General features: G+C 38.6%; 1 protein-coding gene across 7 annotated transcripts in view; it reads right to left on the reverse strand.

Annotated features, from left to right (window-relative positions):
* Nucleotides 1–21,300, reverse strand: part of LOC134210176 (uncharacterized) — an 83,782-nt gene that overhangs the window by 38,464 nt on the left and 24,018 nt on the right. The gene's annotated exons all lie outside the window — the stretch shown is intronic.

Genomic DNA, 21,300 nt, shown 5'->3' on the forward strand with positions numbered 1-21,300 from the left:
CTGTTGAGATAGAAAGCTTGGCTTGGTTTGAAAGATTATGTCTTATTCCATCCTTCTCGGAGGTTGAAAAAACGAATCAATTGATAGCCTAACATGGTTGTAAATGTCAAATACTCATCAATACAATATAACAGGCCAATTAAATCATCATTTATCTTCGCTCTACACTCTCTCCAACTCAAGTCTTCGTTGGACTAAGGTCGTTAGATTTATATTTTACAAATGCGACTTGTTTGCGTTATACCACTCCAGAGTAGTGCACAGCACTTGCATATTTACGTTCTGGCACAATATAATGCTAATTATAGTATTTTAATCAAATTCGTTTTCTGCTGAATGAATATGTATTTATACACATCTACTTTAAACGAAGATTGATATTGGTCGAATGAGAATATATTAAAATGCATCAAAGAACCCAAGACAGTAACATGATTCGTGGTATTATTGAAAAAAAAATGATAAAACAGGCATTTCTAAAATTGGGAATTTCCACCTAGAATGAATGATGCCGAACAATTTGCGCCGTACAAGATGATAATCAAAATACGTCAATATTTTTTACTAAAATTGTCGTACTTCTGCACAAGAGTACTATCAGTCCTATTCTTCACCTTAGTTTCGTTTTCCAAACTGATATCAATAATATTTTTTTTTCGTATCGTATCATTGAGCAAACAAAAAAAATCCATCAAAAATAGCCATGAAAGCGTTTTTCCAATTTTTAATCAACATATTTTGAGCAAGTTTTTTTTACGTAAAATGCACTTTGAGCAAACATATTTTTAGTACAGTATCTTTAAGATGAAATGACGAAAAATGTAGAAAAACGTGTTATATGTGACATTGGCGCAAAACGAGCTCAATACCTGCATAAAGAAGTGTCCAGCGTCCATGAAACAGCACTCACTGAATTTCTTAGAAAATTATGTTTTTAATGAGCCCTCTGTGAGACGTTCGTGAAAAAGTTTATCAATTTTTTCCACCTTCGAAATCGGGTTTCTTCAATATGCAAAGTGGAGGCGAATTCCCGACAAGCGTGACTTCAACCACATCTGTTGAAGAATCGAATCACAAAAGAGCAATACCTACACAACTAAGAACCCTTCACCGGCGAATCAGCTTCCTATGGATGATCAATTTGCTTCCAGACAAACGCAATTATTCTTCCTCCCATCGTTTTGGTTCCATTGATTTTGGCACTTGAATTATGCTCAGAATTCCCCAATTGTTTACCCTTATAATATGTTTGCTATCGGAAACTTGTGATTATTTGATACGTTATGTTTTTTGGTTTTCACATTCGTACAAGTAATCAGCATCTGGCGTAATGGCAAAGTATCAGCATCTCGCTCTATGTTTTGAATCATTATTTGCTAGATCTCATCTCATCAAGAGTACCTTACGGGTTTTATTTCCAAGTAGATAGATCTTTGTTTTGTTCTATTATATCACTCGTTTTGGAATTTCTTTTCCTGGTGGGGAATCCTGTTCCATTGGTTAGACGTAGGTGCGTGATGATAAACATTTAGTTTCAACATAAGAAATAAAAATTGAAAAAAAAAACACAAAAATTTAAATACCCACAAATTAGGGTTACGGATGGTATTCCCGGCACAGCTTCAAAAACCAAAGATAGATACATTATTTTGCCAAATTTCCTCCGTTATCGCGTGTGTTCACTCGATAATGTACGATGCAGCTAGTTGTAACCGAACTTGAAGATGTAATTGCGGCTTCAGAGCTGTGTGCTGAAGTACCTGCCGGCCGATACTCTAATCATGAAAATTCCAGAAAAAATCGCGTGGAAATTTCAATTAATTGCCAGTAGAAATTTACAACACGTTTCCCGTAGAATTTTCATCGCATTTCCCATAGAACTTTCCACGAATTTCGGTGGAAAATCCAACGAGTTTTTCGTGGAAGTTCAAACCCATTTCTATGGAAATTCCATGGAGTTATTTGCCATAAAACCGTTTGGCATCATGGTCGATTGGCATAATTGTATGCATGAAAACTTGCCCTATGCCCAACAAATAAACTCAAGAATACGCGACTCTTCCAAAGGTAGATTCTAGGTACCGGTCTAGGCAATTTTCGTCTTGGAAATTGTCTCGATTTCTCGAGTATTTCTAAAGAGGAATCATATTGGCCGAAATGATCGTTGGGCATGAAGAGCCATTTGTCCGAACGGGTCATACGGCGGAAATTGACTCTTACTCTCACTTCTCAATTATCATACATTAATCACTTCACACTTTTCACACTTTTCTCTATTTTCATCGGCCAAACGACATGTTTTAGCAAACGACATAGTCGAATGACAATTTCGGCCAAATGGCTTAATGATTTTGACATGATGACAATCAAATTTTAGCCTATTTAGTTGCCTTCCACCGAATTTTATTACCTTGTTTACGCAATTAAACCCTAATTAATGCTCCCAGCAATAATGGTGCCTTTCTTGTGCATTATTCAAAAAAGTATTTTGGTCATAACTTTTGAGGTCATATTCCAATTCGGCCAATAGGAAACAATGGGATATGATTCTGCGTCGAATGCAACCAGAACCGGGAATCGAACCTAGCCACCCTCAGTATGGTCTTGCTTTGTAGCCACGCGTTTTACCCTAAGGCTAATGAGGGCCACTGGGTTGTGAAAGATAAAGGCATTTAGAATAAGTGACATTTTTTACGGACGGCTATACATATCAGAAATCAATATCAGAAAATGTGTGAAATATGAAGCATCTATAGATCCGTAAAGATCGAAAAAATCTGTAAAATCAACGCCAAATCAAATCTGTAAAATCAATCAGGAAAATGCCTGAAGCTCTTGAGAATTGAAAAAAAAAACAGCTTCACCGTCTTCATTCAATGGTTTTCCAGACTGAACACTTACGTAAGATGAAGGACAACGGACAATACCCAATAGACCAGTGAAAAATGTTTTGCTTATCGAAGAATCTCCACGACTGAAGTGTTAATCGAATCCTCAGCTCATAATACACAATATACATACGCATACTATACTGTAACCTGCGAGTTACAATTATGGTGAAGGTGGGTTGAGTACCAAAACAAAGCTATGAAAGTATTGGTACAATAAAAACTGTCATATACTGTAGTAGTATTGGTGGCGTATTTATAAAAAACATAACCGGCCTACCGGGCGCGCAATGCAGAACACAATATTTCGGCCGATCGCGCGATCGTTCTGCTGTCCGAAACAAGAGAAATCTCGCACTGAACAGATTTTTATTACCGGCCGCGCAAAGCAGAACACAATATTTCGGCCGATCGCGCCATCGTTCTGCTGTCCGAAACAAGAGAAATCTCGCACTCCACTCGATTCCGAAACCGAATTGAACAAAAACTGGTTGGTACAGCACAAACCGGTTCATATTTGTATGAAAACTAGTATGGGAAACTAAACCTTTCATTACTCCTCCAAACGCTGGCGAAAAGAGAACCCACATAGCTGAAATCAACATTCCAGAGACTTCACTGGAAGAAAATCGCACCGCAGGAAGGATCCATTGATTACGTAACGCAAAAAATAGCATTTTATACCCCGCTCACCCCCATGTCACACTTTTTGTATGAAGTATCTGTCCCTGGTGCGATAGATATCACAGACAAATTCTAGTTATTTTGTTGAATTACACGTTTCACTGATGCTTTCTGGGAAGCCTAATTATCATGCTAAAGACTCGCAACCTCTTTTAAAATTGACTCCCAACTATTGGAACGACCATTCAATATGCATTGTCTATGGAGTTAAAGCTCCTGAATATTTCATCCAGTCATATGGTCTCCCCCCTCACCATCACCCAATGACGGAGTGCCACAATCAGAATAATGTAAATTTCAACCTCGCCATATCAACTGTCATACAAACCTGAAACGACCTGTGCACGATAAGCCCCTATTCAAACTGATTTAAACCATCGGACGACACCCAAAATAAGAAAAATAATCGACTGAGCCTGGCAGAGCAAAATTATTTTTGAGCCACCCTAGTTGTTAATTTGCTGCTGTCGGTACCGGTGTTAACATTCGCTCCGCGATCAGTTTTTAATAGTTTTTTTTCGGGCAAAAATAGCAGTTTATATAAAGTTTTCGGTTCAAACAAGTGACTGATTTTAAAAAGTGATGTTTAATTTGCATCCCATCAACATTTCGGGCTGCTCATGTGCGGAGAAGTAATCCACTGCGATTCCGAAAAGTATGTGCCGTTTTTGGGTGTGCGATCTTCCCATCGACGTGTGTTCAGCTGGAGGGCAAATTCCCACTTCGTCGGGTGGACAGTTCCGTGGTTCCCGGGGAAAAAGTGCCGGTTCGTGTACTAGCTGCGGCGTTGGATCGCCGCCATAGTGGGAAGCTAATCGCCAATGAAAAATTCGCTTCCCGGCGGCCCAGTCAAGCATCCATAAACACTCGTCGTTCTCGCTACGGACGTTCAGCCGAATGAGTAATATCTCACGTCCGTAGCTAATCGCCAAGGAGAACGAAGACAGACGCGTAAAAAGGTGCTTACCGTCTGTAGTAGTGTACCGTGGTCACTACTGGAACTGCTTACGGCGAGTAGGTAGGTTCGGTGTATTTACACACCAGTGTCGCTAGGGGGGATCCGACAAAGGAGCTTGCTCTTCCCCCTAGCTAATAGTTAAGGACGGCTGCCGTGGCAGTTTGTAGGCTTGTGAGTGAGAGTGAGAGAATGGAAGAAGGAGAAGAAGAAGGAGGAGAGGAGAAGAAGAAGAAGCAGAAGAAGAAAGCGAGAGACCAGTTAGCCAGCCGCTGCCGTGCTACTGTCGACGAAGAGGCCCCAACGAGATCAGTGAGTCGACCAGTGCCGTGGCAAGCGAGGAGACAGAAGATCAGATAGAATATAAGGTTTTTAAATTTGATATATTTTTCCTTTTTCTCATTTTGTCCATTCGAAATCCGAAAGTAAGTGGAAGTACTCTGCTCTAGGCCGCCCTGCCGGGGTGAATTGCATGAGGGGGAGCTCAGGGCTTTCAATACCATACGCTCAGACGACCGGCGCAGCAAACCGCACGGCCAGTTCAATTTTGCAAAATATTTCTTTCAAAAATATTTTTGTTGCTGTCAAAATTTTACAGATCTTTGTCATTATCTCCGTCGCTTGTTTCACATGCGCATCCAAGAACAATTGATTCCCTGGGCGTGACACCAAAACACTGCCGTCGCACATACACGGAAACAAATCGATTACTGCTCTCATGATTTTGAAATCATTATTTCATGAACCATCTTATTTTATGAAATCATGATTATGACTCACGATTCATGAACGAATCAACTAAAATCATGAGCCATAATAACCCAAAACATGACCGTAATTCAAGTTTGCGACTAGCGTTACTTGTATCTGTCAGATTGTGTTCTTAAATTTTCTGCGTCCATAAAGTTTGTCTGGCTTTCAAAGAAATTCGAAATATCTTTTGTAAGAGATAAAATGTTTCATTGTATAAAAATAATGATGTTTTATTGTGAATTTAAAGCGTGGTGTTCTGTTTTTATTAGCAATTTATATGAGATGAAACACGCCACCATTTGATGTTTCCAGTTGTTGGTAAGTGATCAAATATTTATTTAAATCTTGTATTCGCGGCTCACATAATGATTATTTGTTTTAGATCTTTCATAACTGGATTTGAACAAAAACGTACATCAAAAGATAAATGCATGGTTTCTTGACCGTAAACGCATGCTTTTAGGAGTAAATTGGTGAACTATTCATGACAGCTCTTGAAGTAGGACATAGAGAGCATCTTTTATCTCTGGAACTACGGGAGTGAGAATGAGTTGTTAAGGCACAAATATTGGTTTGACAAAACGTGCTATTGTTATCATTAATCTTCAGAACACCTGGAAATATAAGCAATTCAAAAAAAGATATAAAAATAGAATTAGGTTTCGTAAAGAAAAACAAAATAGATCAAATGACTCATGATATCATGAATCGAGCTACAGTTCGATTATGGATTGAGCCCACATTCATGATCAAAACTCCCATATCCATGAGTTAAATTCATGAAATCTGGTCAGATGACTCATGATTTCATGAGTCGTCTTTATGATTTGCCTTCGGTAGTACAAATCTCGCGCTTAGTTTCATAGGGGCGTAACTGTATTGATCGATTTCTCTTCGTCGATGTTTTCTTTTTATTGTTGTACCGGATTGCGCTAGTTTGTCGATGATTTAATGGTTTGGTGTGATAAAGGATGGTTGTATCTTGCACCAGAATCATTAATCACGGTTGTAGCTTTAGAAACAATTGAGTTATTAACAAAATATAAAATCGATTAAGAGGAATCGATCAATATAGTTACGCCCCTATGAAACTAAGCGCGAGAAATCGTAACGCATCAAAGCGTTATCGCAACGGATCATAAAAACAGATCATGAAATCATGATTCATAATCATGGTGTATTTTCATAACATGAAAATGCGATACATTCATGAAATCATGAGTCATATTTCCCATTTTCGAGAATAGATTTGTACCCGTGTAGGGAGTATTTTGCCAATCTAGCCGGAATAAATGTTTTTATTTGTTGAAACCACTCAAATTACTTTGATTTTTTTTTGTTATTGTGATATAAAAACAATTTTAAGGAAGACAGGACCTTAACATACACCGAGCTTGGCTTTCATAAATTTCTCAGTCACCTCAAATTCCACGAGTTTTGCCATGCCAATTTTTCCCTGATTTCTTGTAGATTTTTTCGAGCGATGAATCCGATCAAACTGCATGTTGATGGTGGTGCAAATTTCCCACGTGCGTGGGTGGGTAAGTGAGTAAGTGATTGAATGAGTGTGTATGTGAGTGAGTGAGTGAATAAGTGAGTCAGCAAATGAGTGAGAGAGTGAGTAAGCTAACGAGTGAATGGATTGTTCATTAGAGTATGAATAAATGGGAAAACCAACGTGATAAATCAATAAATGAAGATATAATCGTATGAGAGAATGAGTGACTGCTTAAGTGAGCGAGTGAGTAAGTGAGTGAATGAGTAAGTAAGTAAGAGCGTAAGTGAGCCAATGAGTAAGTGAGTGCGTTATTTAGTCAGTGAATAAGTGAGTTAGTGATGAGTTAATCAGATGGTGAGGAAAGCTTGAGAGTAAGGCTATGCACAGATATATTACTGAATACCGTCGAATAACAAAATGCCACACCGATAAAATTTGAGTTTTCCATCTTTATTCAAAAGTAACTGCTATTGATTCCTCCATGTATGACAAAACAATCGATTTTTCCTATAAACTAAATATATATGGACTATAATACCACCATAATCATAATACCAGGAAATAATGAGAGTTAACCCTTTATAACGCAGACGAATCTAAACAATAAATTAACAAAAACAACAATAGTACACAATGTTGACATGGTATTAAACTCAAATGTATGTTTGTTATACATTAAACAGGCAACAAACATATAAATAAAAGATTTTTAAAAACTAGGTTTTACGTAAAACCAGTCAAATCAAGGCACGTTGCTTTTTTTTGGTGAAGAGTCCTAGTCGGAAAACGCATTATAAGTGAAAAAAATTGCGCTGTTGTTCCCAAAAAATCCAAAAATCAAATATTCAGAAGGGTTAAGTTTTTTCACGCCAATCATGTAATAATCTAACACAGGAGAATCAAAATAATTAATACCAACGGCAAAAAATATATGTTTGTCGTTTTTTTAACGAAATATAACTGAAATCCTTCTTCCACTCGAAACTTACGATTTGTTCGTGAAAAAACTGTTTTCAAATTAACATTTCAATTTTTTTATAGCTCAAATTCATCTGGGGTGTTACTAGAAAGCAAATAAAGCCACTACATGGGAAATAATAAGTAGAGCTCTTGTTGATAAATAGAAAAACATATAATTTGTTGGTGGCAATATAGTTGCCACTGCCTTATAAAGGGTTAAGGTTATACAGCATGAACACCGAGACAATATATTTCGTGGTATTAAAAAAGTATGCAGCTAAAATAAAAAGTTCAAAAACGCAAAGTTTCAAAAAGCGTAGCAGTCAAAATATCATTATGCTATTACACTCTATTTAGGTAGATTTTTTTTTACATATTCTTACGCAACGAAAAACAAAAAAACAAAAACAAAACAAAAAATTGGCGCGAGAGGCCAATTAACATTTTATGTTTCGTAATGAGAAAATTTTAGATACCTCCGAAGCTTCTGCTTTTATTCTAGCCCAATATCTTTCGATCGATTTTGGATTACTAACATTTTTGCATAAGATGTGGATTCTTCAGGTGATTGGACAAGATTTTTTCGCGCACGTCCTGTTCCTTTGACTATATTTTCAAAGCTACTTGATATTTCGTATAATTCATGAAATGTTATCGTCCTTTGAAAGTGATGCAATTTGATTTCATACATGCTTTAATATAATATAATATTATATAGCCACATTTCAAAACTCTGCTGCAAGATTGTCATGTTCCAGTTGGGAGCAATAATACCAGTAATGAGAGAAAAGTTGTCGCTGCCTGTAGTTCGTTCTCTTGCACAAAAATCCTCTTTCACTTTCAAGCTAAGTCCAAAGCTCATCCCACGACAATGCGGAGTTACCGCATACCGATACCAACACTTAACTCGTTTTGGTGTCCACGAAACGAATAATGAAATCTCTCTTTGCGTTCGAGGGTTCCACATTCAGTTCGAGTATGTGCGTGACCACAGCACAACCTCAGCTTCAAGTTCATGCATCCAAAATAAAAACAGCCCCTTCCCCTGACGGGTGAACATGAGCGTCCGACCTCCAGATTCAATACAACTCCCGGATTCACGGGTGTCCCATTTTCTCCACACAGAGCCGCAAAGTCCGTCCTACTTCGATGGAACGGCATTCGACACACATCACTCTGTCCGTACCGTATTTGTAGGTTGGTTGGTACTTATTGCATGGTTCTTATGCATGCATTTTACTCCCATTTAATGTGCATCCTAAAAGCGTGTTGAGTCGACTGGATGCAGCTTGATGCATAGCACCTTCTCTTGTCTCTCTAGTTTGCCACCCGGGCTCTGCAGAGGTTGTCGTTCGATATAAGCAATTGTACCGAGACTTGTTTACCAACAACACGTTTTAAGTCGCAGAGTTAAGCGCAAACATGATGTGCGAACTAATCAATTTAACTACTGCAAGTAGAAGACAACACGCTTGCGCTGCCTGGTGGAACGTTTGAGGCCTGTGCACTTTCCTGAGGAAATGCAGTGCTTAAATAGAACGCATGGATAAGGTATCTCGAAAACAAGTTTGCATTTCCATATTAGTTTTGTGGATCAGAAGCATTGGAGTTATATAGTCCGTTGGCAAAAGATTTGCTATAATTATAATGTAGTAATTCTCAGCAGATGCATCTCTTATCTATAAACAATTCAAAATAAACAATTGTGTCGGTTCATTTTTTATTTACTTTCGAATCTTGTAGGAAACACAATTTTGTATACTGTATAGTATACCATTGATGCTTAAGAGGTAATGATGGTTAATATAAGGCGAAGAGTTTATTTAATTAAACTGTGTACTCATATTAGTAAAGCACTAGGAAATACTTCTTACTATAATTGCATGCATTGTGTAGTATAACCACTACGAAAGCACTTCGGGCTTATCACTGAGATTCGAAGAACAGTTATTAGAAATAGGAATTCGTGTGACTCCAGGTTTAAATGATTTTAAAGAGATGGTGTTCTGAAAGACGTTGTAATTATTTTTCCATAGCAGAGAACATAAAGGTAAACGACTCAAAACATAGCTCTACACTTTGCAATTGGTTAACTGTGCGAAATTCTGGGAAAATATATCTAAATAACGGATCGATCGAAAGACCCTTATTACGTGCTTATTAATCGTTCCACGCTTCCGTCTAATTGATCTATCACTTGACGATCTCTTTCGATTGTTATGTTTGCCTCAATTTTGCTTATTTGTGTTTCTTTTGTACAACATAAATACATAAGCAGGAAACTGACGTAATCTGGTAAAGAGACGTGAAAGCAACAACGCAACGTGGTCAACAAAATCTGCACAATTTCATCATTTCGTCATATAGGTCAGGAGAGTATTTTCCAATTTTTCAACGGGACAAAACCTGCCAATTTTTGCACAGTCCAAAATATGAACTCGGTCAACAATAATTGGCAAATTACCAATTGGAAATGAGCAATCATAGGAACCGGTCATTTAAATGGAAACAAGTTTTTCTGTCCGGAAAATTGTTTTCTAGAGCAGCCCGCAGATATCGCTTACCGGGTTCTGGCTATAATTGCGCCGATATTAGTACGGTTCTTTGGTTTGTCTTGTGGAAAATTGAAACGTTCACCTGTAAAATTATCGTAAATGTAAGTACGGTAATTACCGACCGCACGGTATGTGCTTGCCTCCGAGAAAAACCCTAACCGTTTCCCCCTGGCGCTAGAGGTCTGACGAACGAGTGACAAATTGGCTACAATTGATGAGTATTTTATGCCGCTGGTTGAGTCGGTGTGGTCGGTCACGCCGTTTGCCAACTATGACGAACAACGGTCACTATATGAATTGCTATGAGAATTGCTGTTGATGTTACGCGTGTGAAAGATGAATAGAGGATTTCTGTCCTATGGTCGCAGTAAAGTTATCTGCCTATTGGTGCACAACATCTTCGAATGGTGGAATAAGCAGCAAGAACCGTGATTGATAGGTTGTTGTTTTGTCTTTTAACTGGAGGTCAATGAACTTTGAAGGTGTAGCCGTCGGGCCAGTGGTTTATGTTGTATGTTTTGTATGATTTATTAGCTGTTGAAGACCGCCAACCGAATATCCATTTGCAACAATGTTTTACATTTCTTGTACAACAAAGTTGTAACAAAGATGTTCGAGCCTAGGGTAGGATCATAGCTCAAATACCATACGCAGTAGCTCGACAAGCTGAAAAAATATGTTCATGAGTTTGTTCGCGCGCGTTTTTGTATAGTATGTGACCTTTCGTATTTTAACATTTATCATACGTTTACACTTGACCACTTTGAATGTACAACAACTGTAAGAAGTATTACGTTTTTATTTGTTGTATGTGGCATTCGAAAAGAACAGAGGATCCAATTTTTGTCCACACATAAGGCCGTTGCAAATATTTAATTAACATTTTGTCCTACTGGTCTCCAAAGGGTTAAAGGGGGGGGGGGGGATAATAAAAAATTAATAATAAAATGAATAAAATCAAAAAACTCCTCGGATTTGTTAAAGAATGTTTTGAAATTCCTCAAAATTATCCAAATTTTATTTAGTTGCCCCCTCGAAATATTACTTTTTGACAAAAAATCCGAGGGGGAGGGGGCCAAAATAGATTTTAAATATTTGTATCGGCCTAATGCACTATCAAAAAAGTGCCTCGGCGTTGCTCTCCTTGCAATGCAGTATGCAGTATACAGAACTCCGAGAAGCTTCGAATTGAACCGAATTAAAATGAGATCTACAGCTAAAAAAATCAATATTTTCGTCAGCCAAAAAGCTTCTATACTAGGGCGTCCCAAAAAAATCGATGTTCGAAAAGTCATGGTGCTCAACCCTGAAGTGAAAGATATACCTGTCTGGATAATTTTTGTAGAACAAACCGAATTTCTTAAAAATCGTTTAGAGGTCGCGCCAGGTCGATTTTTGAAAAATTAGCTTTTTAGGTAAAAATCAAATATTGGGTCCTTTCACAATTTTTTCAGGGTCACCCATTCGTTTTATATTTTTTATTTTTCTGTGGATCTTTGCCCTTATCCTCCATAAATTAGTTTTTCGTATTGTGCGTTTTTACAGTTTGCAGAACATTTTAAATATCGAAAATACACATTCTTTTGACGAATTTTCGCAGTTACTTCATCCTAACACAACAAAAAAAAATTTCTCGTTTGGAAAAACTTAGATACTACAAAGAGTTATTTATAACGAGTATTTTCATAAAAAAATATCCAAGAAATGTTGTTCTGGGGCTGAGATATTGCAGTTTTAGTAAATAGTCAAAAAGTGTACAAATTCGATACTTTTTCTTTACATGTTATAATTTCATCAAGATTGCACCAATATTTTAATTTAAATTAAAAAAAAAATCAAAAGCAAATAAATGGGAATATTTTCTAGGTAACATAGCTTTTCTTTCGGATGGAGTTGGTTACCTGAATTACAGGATTTGGTCGGAGTATATGGATGGAGCCAGTTATAAAATGATATCACACCCAACAGTTAATATGTAGCAATATACAAGTAATCAGGTTTACTATGATCTCTTTATTAGTTTTGATTCAATCATAGGATGCTTTTCACGGCATACAAAAAACAAGGCAGGTTCATCACGTATGTAAACATTTAGTTTGAACGTAAACATGTGTCGTCACTACTATCTTCGCACAAGCTGATCTGAGACGATGCTCTACGGTCTCAGCATGCTTACTTTTGTACTCTAACATGTGGCTTTAAAATATGCGTCACTGTTTTACAATGTTTTACATTTCTTGTACAACAAAGTTGTAACAAAGATGTTCGAGCCTAGGGTAGGATCATAGCTCAAATACCATACGCAGTAGCTCGACAAGCTGAAAAAATATGTTCATGAGTTTGTTGGCGCGCGTTTGTGTATAGTATGTGACCTTTCGTATTTTAACATTTATCATACGTTTACACTTGACCAGTTTGAGTGTAAAACAAGTGAAAGAAGTATTACGTTTTGATTTGTGGTATGTGGCATTCGAAAAGAACAGAGGATCCAATTTTTTGTCCACACATAAGTGACGCAAATTTTAACGCGACATATTAGAGTACAAAAGTAAGTATGCTGAGACCGTAGAGCATCGTCTCAGTTCAGCTTGTGCGAAGATAGTAGTGACGACACATGTTCAAACATTCAAACTGAATGTTTACATACGTGCTGAGCCTACCTTATTTTTTGTATGCCGTGAAAAGCATCCTATGATTGAATCAAAACTAATAAAGAGATCATAGTAAACCTGATTACTTGTATATTGCTACATATTAACTGTTGGGTGTGATATCATTTTATAACTGGCTCCATCCATATACTCCGACCAAATCCTGTAATTCAGGTAACCAACTCCATCCGAAAGAAAAGCTATGTTACCTAGAAAATATTCCCATTTATTTGCTTTTGATTTTTTTTTAATTTAAATTAAAATATTGGTGCAATCTTGATGAAATTATAACATGTAAAGAAAAAGTATCGAATTTGTACACTTTTTGACTATTTACTAAAACTGCAATATCTCAGCCCCAGAACAACATTTCTTGGATATTTTTTTATGAAAATACTCGTTATAAATAACTCTTTGTAGTATCTAAGTTTTTCCAAACGAGAAAAAAATATTTTTTGTGTTAGGATGAAGTAACTGCGAAAATTCGTCAAAAAAATGTGTATTTTTCGATATTTAAAATGTTCTGCAGACTGTAAAAACGCGCAATACGAAAAACTAATTTATGGTGGATAAGGGCAAAGATCCACAGAAAAATAAAAAAATATAAAACAAATGGGTGACCCTGAAAAAAAATTGTGAAAGGACCCAATATTTGATTTTTTACCTAAAAAAAGCTAATTTTTCAAAAATCGATCTGGCGCGACCTCTAAACGATTTTTTAGAAATTCGGTTTGTTCTACAAAAATTATCCAGACAGGTATATCTTTCATTTCCGGGTTGAGCACCATGACTTTTCGAACATCGATTTTTTTTGGGACACCCTATTCTATACGTGTTCATTACATCATCGGAAGGTGAAAAACGCCTAAATTATCTATAGTTGTGAAAGTAGCTTTTTTGTCGCTCGAAGTTTCTAAATGTTTTCAACCATGTGCATTACATTTCCTGGAAGGTTAATAGACATCAAAAAATAGTTTTGATATATTCTGCTACATCTAAACTGTTCTTGAGTTCAGGACTTAAGATGTTTAGCTGCTCCAGAACAGAACTACAGGTCATGGATCCCTGCAAAACGTCCGCAATTAGAAGTGCACTGTAGTCTCTACGATGAAAAAGTGGTTCCATATTTGTCATACGTTGTGGATCTCTCCAAGGTTGTTTTACCTAAGTGTATCATTGAGATCGGCGCTGCACAGATTCAATTCTGTCTGATCCATTGAGATAGTTTGGGTTCCAAATCGCGGAGGAATATTCTAAAAAAGTACCACGTACCACGGAGCAGTACAAGGACTTCAGACAAATGTAAATGTCGGTAGTGTCCGAGAATTCGATAGTCTGCATCTTTTCTGCCGTAATCGTAATCGCAAAAATGGTGTTAACGAGTAGTACTCATCGAACTCTTTAACAGAAAAATGGCAAACAGGCATGTTGTAATTTAGCGCTTACGTCACTTTCTCAAATTACGGCAGTTTTAGCGTCCATGCTTCATAGCCGCATCAACTACGGATGAATCAACGTCCTGACGAATCAACATCTGAACGAATTAAATTCCGGACGAATCAACGATGTGTACAGAGCTAGTTGTGTCCGTGTCTGTAGGCTGCGAGACTTTAGCTGGCTACAAAAACCCTAGAAAGTTCTACTTGCAGCCGCATCACTTATTTTTCCCTCGCGGTTATCGTCATTATCACATGTACGAGTGTTCCAAGATATCTGAATTCGTCAACAACCTCAAAACGCATCCCATTCATTTCTACCTCGGAGCCAACACCTGCCACGTTCTCTGCCAGCCACCAAGTACTTAGTTTGGCACAGTTTATGATCAATCATAATTTTTAATTCTAAAAGACACGAAAGCCTCTACCACTGCTCTACGATCCGCACCAATGATGTCGATGTCAACGGCAAAAACAAGGAGAATGTAAGACTTGTTGATGATGGTTCCGTGTCTATACACACCAGCTCTTCAATTTGCACCTAATCGGATTTCGCGCCAGATATTCTGACGCTTGATTTGGATCCATCCAGCGTCGCACGAATCAGCCTAATAAGCTTTGCCGGAAACCCATGTTCTAGCATTATATGCCACAGTTCGTTCCGTTTCACTGAGTCGTAAGTTGTCTTAAAATCTGCAAACAGGTGATGAGTACGCAAGTTGTATTCCAGGAATTTATCAAGGATTTGCCGCAGAGTAAACATCTGATCCGTTGTAGGTTGTCCTTCTTGAAAACCGCTTTGATATTCGCCGACAAAGGTCTCCGCAAACGGATGCAGTCTGCTAAACAGAATTCGGGAGATTACCTTGTAGGCGGTATAGAGGAGTGTTCTTCTTCTTCTTATTGGCATTACATCAGTGTTATACCTCGATAATAAGCACTAGCACAATCGAGTCTGTGCCCTTTCTTGTGGATAGGACATATAACGCCATCAAGCCAGCTCAAAGGCATTTCTTCTTCCTCCCAAATCATTTTATTGACGTTCTTTAGTTCTCGAACAGCTTTTCTCACTTCAACAATAACTCAAAGTGCTCCTTTCATCTAGCAGCCACCCCTGCTCGGTCGATCAACATGTTGTTGATCGTTTTGTAGAACTTCCGTGCGTCGTTTCTGGCAAAGCTCCCCTCTGTCTCCAAGAGTACTTTCGTTGTACCCCTGTTGCTTACGCCGGTGGTCAGAGTTATTTGGACTCCGGAAGGTCCTCACATCTATGACATCTGAGAAATGCCGACCGTCCATCAAAACATGATCGATTTGAGAGCGCGTATCGCCATGTGGGTCTCTCCAGGTGTGCTTTCGAATATACTTGCGTGCAAAACTAGTGCTACTGATAGCCATTCCTCTGGTTGCGGCAAAATTGACTAGCCTCAGGGCGTTGTCGTTGGTAGTTGCGTTGAGGCTCTCATTTCCAATGTCTGGGTGAAAGAATTCTTTCCTTCTGATCTGTGAGTTTGCGTTATCGATTATGAATTTCACGTCGTGTTTTGGCCATTCTCCGTAGGTCTTGTCTAGACGCTCATAGAACTCGTCCTTCACATCATCGGGTTTGTCGTTGGTTGGTGCGCAGCGTATGCATTGATCAAGCTGTAGTTGAAGAATTTGCTCTTAATTCTCAACACGCAGATGCGATCACTTACCGGCCTCCATCTAATGATTCGACACAGCTGCTTACCAAGCACTACGAAACCAACGCCATGCTCCTTCTTCTTGCCACCACTGCAGTAGTACTTGAATGAAGTACCCGCAATCGGGTCAACTGCGGGGAATTCCAGTACAACTGTCCCTCACCATCGAACTTCCTGAATTGCTGCAACCAGCACCTTCACCTTCTGCAGCTCTCGAGCACGAAGGACAATTTGTGCAGAGTCCTGAAGTTCCAAGTACCGAGTTTCCAATAAGTTACTGTTAAACATTGCCGAACCCTTAGAATGCCACCCTCACAAAACTTTCTGCTGTTCCGAGAATTACTATCGCTGCGGTGGACTTCGTAACCGTCATACGGCAGTCGAGCCATATCTTGGTAAGCTCGATTACGTCATAATATTGGAAAGAGGCTGCTAGACGGAAGTCATTTAAGATAGAATTAATCCTGCCCGTATTTTGTTAAATAAATTAGCAGTTATCAAGTTTTTACAAGAAATTCTTTGAACTCCTTTGAATTTCAAAGGAAAATTCTTCATAATTTGCATGAATTTTTTTTCAATATTTTAATGTGAAATTATTCCAAAGTTCTAAAGGAAACTGTTCAGAATATCCACGGAAAATTGTTCGGAATATTTTTTTGAGTATTTTTCGAAATTTCTTTAGAAATTCTTGGGAATTTCAACGGAAGGTTGTTAAGGTCACTCCTGACAGAATCCAAGTTTCAAAGTGCTCGCGTTTTCGGGGGCACACCACTCGATACAGAGGCAGCGGACAACTGTCATTTTTGTTGATTCAGCTTTGCTGCGTCATGACATGACATTTGTGCGTTGCTTCCGTATCGAGTGGTGTGCCCCCGAAAACGCGAGCACTTTGAAACTTGGATTCTGCCAGGAGTGACCTTAAGAGTTTTTGCGAGAGATTTTTCAAGATGTGGATTTCATAAAAATGATTTGTATTTCTACGGAAAATGGTTTAAAATTTCCATAGGAAATTATTCGGATTTTTTAAAATTTCTATGGAAAACTCTTCGGAATTTCCTCTAAAATTCTTCAAAACTTAAATGTTTTTTTTTCAATTTTTTACAGAAAACTTTTCGATATTTGAATGAAACATTTTTCGGAATTATAAAAGAATTTCTTTGGATTTCTACGGGAATTTCTTTGTATTGTCCATAATAAATTCTTCGGCAATTTCATGGAAAATTATTAAAAAGGGAGAATGGTGGTTGGGTCGCAAATAGGTAATATGGTCAAAAATGAACAGGTAATATGGTCAAAAATGTCGACCCATTTGGCTAAATAACATACAGCACTTTTGGTCCAAAAATCTATTAGGCCCAACGGCTTTTTAGATCAAATGACCAGTTCGGCTGTAAGACATTTTCGGTCAAATGGGTTTCGGCCAAACACCATTCGGCCTTCTTGCCTTCGCCCAAAAGTCATTCGGCGGAAAGCCTTTTGTGAGAATGCCACTTGGCCGAATAATACGTTAAGCCGAAAGCCATCTAGCCGAATATCATTTGGCTGAATTGAACGTTTGTCTGAAACGGTTGTTAAGTCGAGAAGAGTCTGGCCGAAAATGTGATTTGGCCGAGAGCAGCATACATCCGAAAGGGACATTCGGCCAAACTGGTAATTTGGCCGAAAGATTTGTTTGTCCCTGAGACAAGACTTTCAAAAACGTTGCTTCTTTTTTCTTGTTTTGACTCTTGTTCTTCTTATTAGTCCTGTGTAAGTTCTTCTTAGCACAGTTAAAGTGTTTTCAATTCGGGAATTTGTAAACTTATTTCCATAATATTTTTATACCGGGATTGAAACACATATTTACACACATAACAAAAATCATGCCAAATACTTTATATTGGATATTTACCATACTTTCACACAAAAGACTGCTGTATGCATCTGACAGCTCGTGAGCTTCCTCCCCGTCTCTGGTTTTCCCTAACAGGTCATTTGGCTAAAAATACATAGCTAAAAATGCTAGCATCTGCAGATCGCGAGATAAAGGTCAGTTTGAATGACCTATCATACCTAAAAACAATATTTTTCATTATTGTTTTGTCCATTATTAATCAAAAATTGAATATATATCAAATGTACTGTGTAATACTGCTTGGAAAAAAATGGGCCTGAAAAGTTTAAATGACATCCGTATCCAATTATTTGCTTCCGGGTTGAGATTACACAACCAATGGAAATTATTAATGAGTGAAAATTATTGATGTGCAATTGTCGGTCGAATCATCTCCTAAAAAGTACACAGCGCCATTTACCAGTTTCGAAAAGCTAATCCCACGTTTGTTCAACAAAATCACACCCACCTGCAAGAGAAACCCGTAACAGCGCGAGCGTCCTTTCTGGGTGAAACAGCAACCGTGCGCGCGCATGGATAAAGCCCCCGTTGAAGAAGAGCACACCGCATCATCATCGCTTGTAAATTTGTTGCGCATGTCGTAATTTATTCGGCTATAGTTCGGCAAAAACATCGACCCTTCCAGCGCACAAGACAGAAAAATGCGCAATGCCAAACTCCCATGGGCGTAGCCAAGGGGGGGGTCGTCGCCCCCTAAATTGTGGAAAGATTGAACGGGTACTGAAATTAATTCCCTCGAAACATTTCGGGCTCAAAAATTCTCCTTGAAATCCTTCAAGATATTTCTTCGGCTATTCTCTCTTCAGGAAGAATCCGGCATTTCCTTCAGGCATGCATTCGAGAGTTCCGCCAAGAATACATGTTACATTTCGCACCTCTTTGCATAATACTCACCCCTAGTTATAAATCAACCAACTTAGATGTGTAAGGAATAACAACAAAACCTCTTGTTTAGCGAGTGTGGAGGTTCTGTTGGCAAGGAGGCAATCGGCTTCAGACAAATCACCGAAACTGTGAGTTATACATTATCTCTAATTATGTAAATAACTATCAATAAATATATTCTCTCAGCTTTTTAGCTAATAAATTACAATTATGTATTTTATTTGCTGTAAGCATCGGTTCGAAGCCACCAGCCAATAGCTCCCGCAACAATACATACGGAATTTCTTCCCAAAATTCTACCAGAAGTTTCTTCAAAAATTTCTGACGGAAATACTCCGATTTAGCTCCATAATTTCCATAATTTCACTTGTAAATCTATAAGAAATTCCTTCGGACATTCTTCTAGGAACTTCTCGATGCATTCATCTCGGAACTCTTCCTTTAATTCCTACGGGATTACTTGCAGGAAATTTTCCGGGAATACCTCCAAACATTTAATAGCGAAATCATCTAGCATTCCAATCTGGAATTCTTTTGGAAATTACTTCAGAATATCCTTCAAGAAATCCTCTAGAAATATCTTCATGAATTTCTCCTGGAATTCGCCCAAGTATTTCCCCAGAAATTCTTACAGGTTTTTTTTCGGGAGTTTCTTCACGTACTTCTCCAGGAATTACTTCAGGAATTTCTCCGGGAGATTTTCCGCGGAAGTGTACTAGAATTCCTTCCGGACTTCACTCGGAATTTACTCGGATATCTGCCAAGCGTTCTTCCAGAATTTTTTTCGGAACAATCCGCAGATATTTTCTTCAGCTATTAATCTGGGAATACTTTCAAGATTTCATCTGGGAATTTCTGCATTAATTCCTCCTGGTATTTTTCTGGGAATTACTTCAGATATTTTTTCGGAAATTCCTTTAGGAACTTCTCTTCTCTGAAATAATTCAGGACTTCCATGTGGGAATTCCTCCGGAAGTGCTTGTGGGAGTTCCTCCGGGAGTTCTTCCAGGAGTTTTTCCAAGAAATTCTCCGGTAATACCTCCAGGAACTTTACAGGGAATTCCTGGACGATATTTAGCAGGAATTTCACGGGAAATGGGATTTTGGAACGGGTCTCCAGTAGCCTTGCGAGCAAAGGCGTAGGATTGCCAATCCGGAGATGGCGAGTTCGATTCTCGGTCCGGTCTAGGATGTTTTCGGGTTGGAAACATTCTCGACACCCTGGGCATAGTGTATCCATTGTACTTGCCACACAAGATACATACTCATGCAATGGCGGGCATAGAAAAGCTTTCAATTAATAACTGAGGAAATGCTAATAGAATACTAAGTTGAAAAAGCTAGGCCAAGTTCCAGTTGGAATGTAGAGCCATTGAAGAAGAAGAAGAAGGGATTTTGGAAGTTCCTTCAGAAATATTTTTTCTCTTTCTCTAGGGTATTCCACCGGATGTTCCTCTGAAGTTCCACCAGTAGTTCCTTCGGGAATTCAATCAGGCTTTCTTCCAGGAATTCATTTAGCATTTCTTTAGACATTTATCTACAAATTCTTCCAGAAGTTCCTCGGAGAATTTCTCTGGGAGTTCTTACGGGAATTCCTCCGGGAGGTTTTTTTAAGAATTCTTCCAGGAGTTCCTCCTGGAATTCTTACAGAAGTTCCTTTGGGAGTTCATCCTAGAATTCTTACGAGAGTTCCTCCAGGATTTCCTACGGAAATTCTTCCTGTAGCTCTTCAATAAATTCCTCCAAAAGTTCCACCGGCGATTCCTCCGAGAATTCCTCTGATAATTTCTCCGGAAATTTCTATAGAAAATCCCCCGGGAGTTCCTCCGGAAATTACTATGGGAGTTTCTCCGGGAGTTCCTTTTCAGAGAAACACCCGGAGAAACTGCAGGTGAAACTCGGAGGGATTCTCGTAGAAACTGCTGGTGGATCTCCTGGAGGAATTCCCGAAGGAACTGCCGGAGGAGCTCCGTAAGATCTCCTGTAAGAACTCCCGGAGGAATTTCAGGAGGAACTCCTAGAAGAATTCCTTGAGGACCTCCCGGATGAGCTCCCAGAGAAACTATCGGAATAACTTCGGGAGGAATTTCCAGCTTAATTTCCGAAGAAAGCATAAGTGATTTCCTGAAAAAGCCTGAATAATTTCCTGGAATAGCTTCTGGTGGAACTCCTGAGGAATTTCCGGAGAAACTCCTGGATGAATTGCTGGTGGAATTCTCGGAGGAACTCTCGAAGGAATTTTCTGGAAGAATTTTTGAAGAAACTCCCGGGAGAATTTTCAAAGGAACCCCTGGGAAACTACCAGAAGCATTCTCGGAAACAAGAGAATTCATTCTCTAGACAAATCTTGTCTAGCTGAAACCTTTGTTGGGGTTTGTAGCTGGACCATCCTCATCATCAGAGGACCTCACGGAAAATTCCTGAGGAGCTCGCAGAGAAATTCTCAGAGGAGCTTC

The sequence above is a fragment of the Armigeres subalbatus genome, chromosome 2, assembly GCF_024139115.2.
Source record: "Armigeres subalbatus isolate Guangzhou_Male chromosome 2, GZ_Asu_2, whole genome shotgun sequence".
Lineage (NCBI taxonomy): Eukaryota > Metazoa > Arthropoda > Insecta > Diptera > Culicidae > Armigeres > Armigeres subalbatus.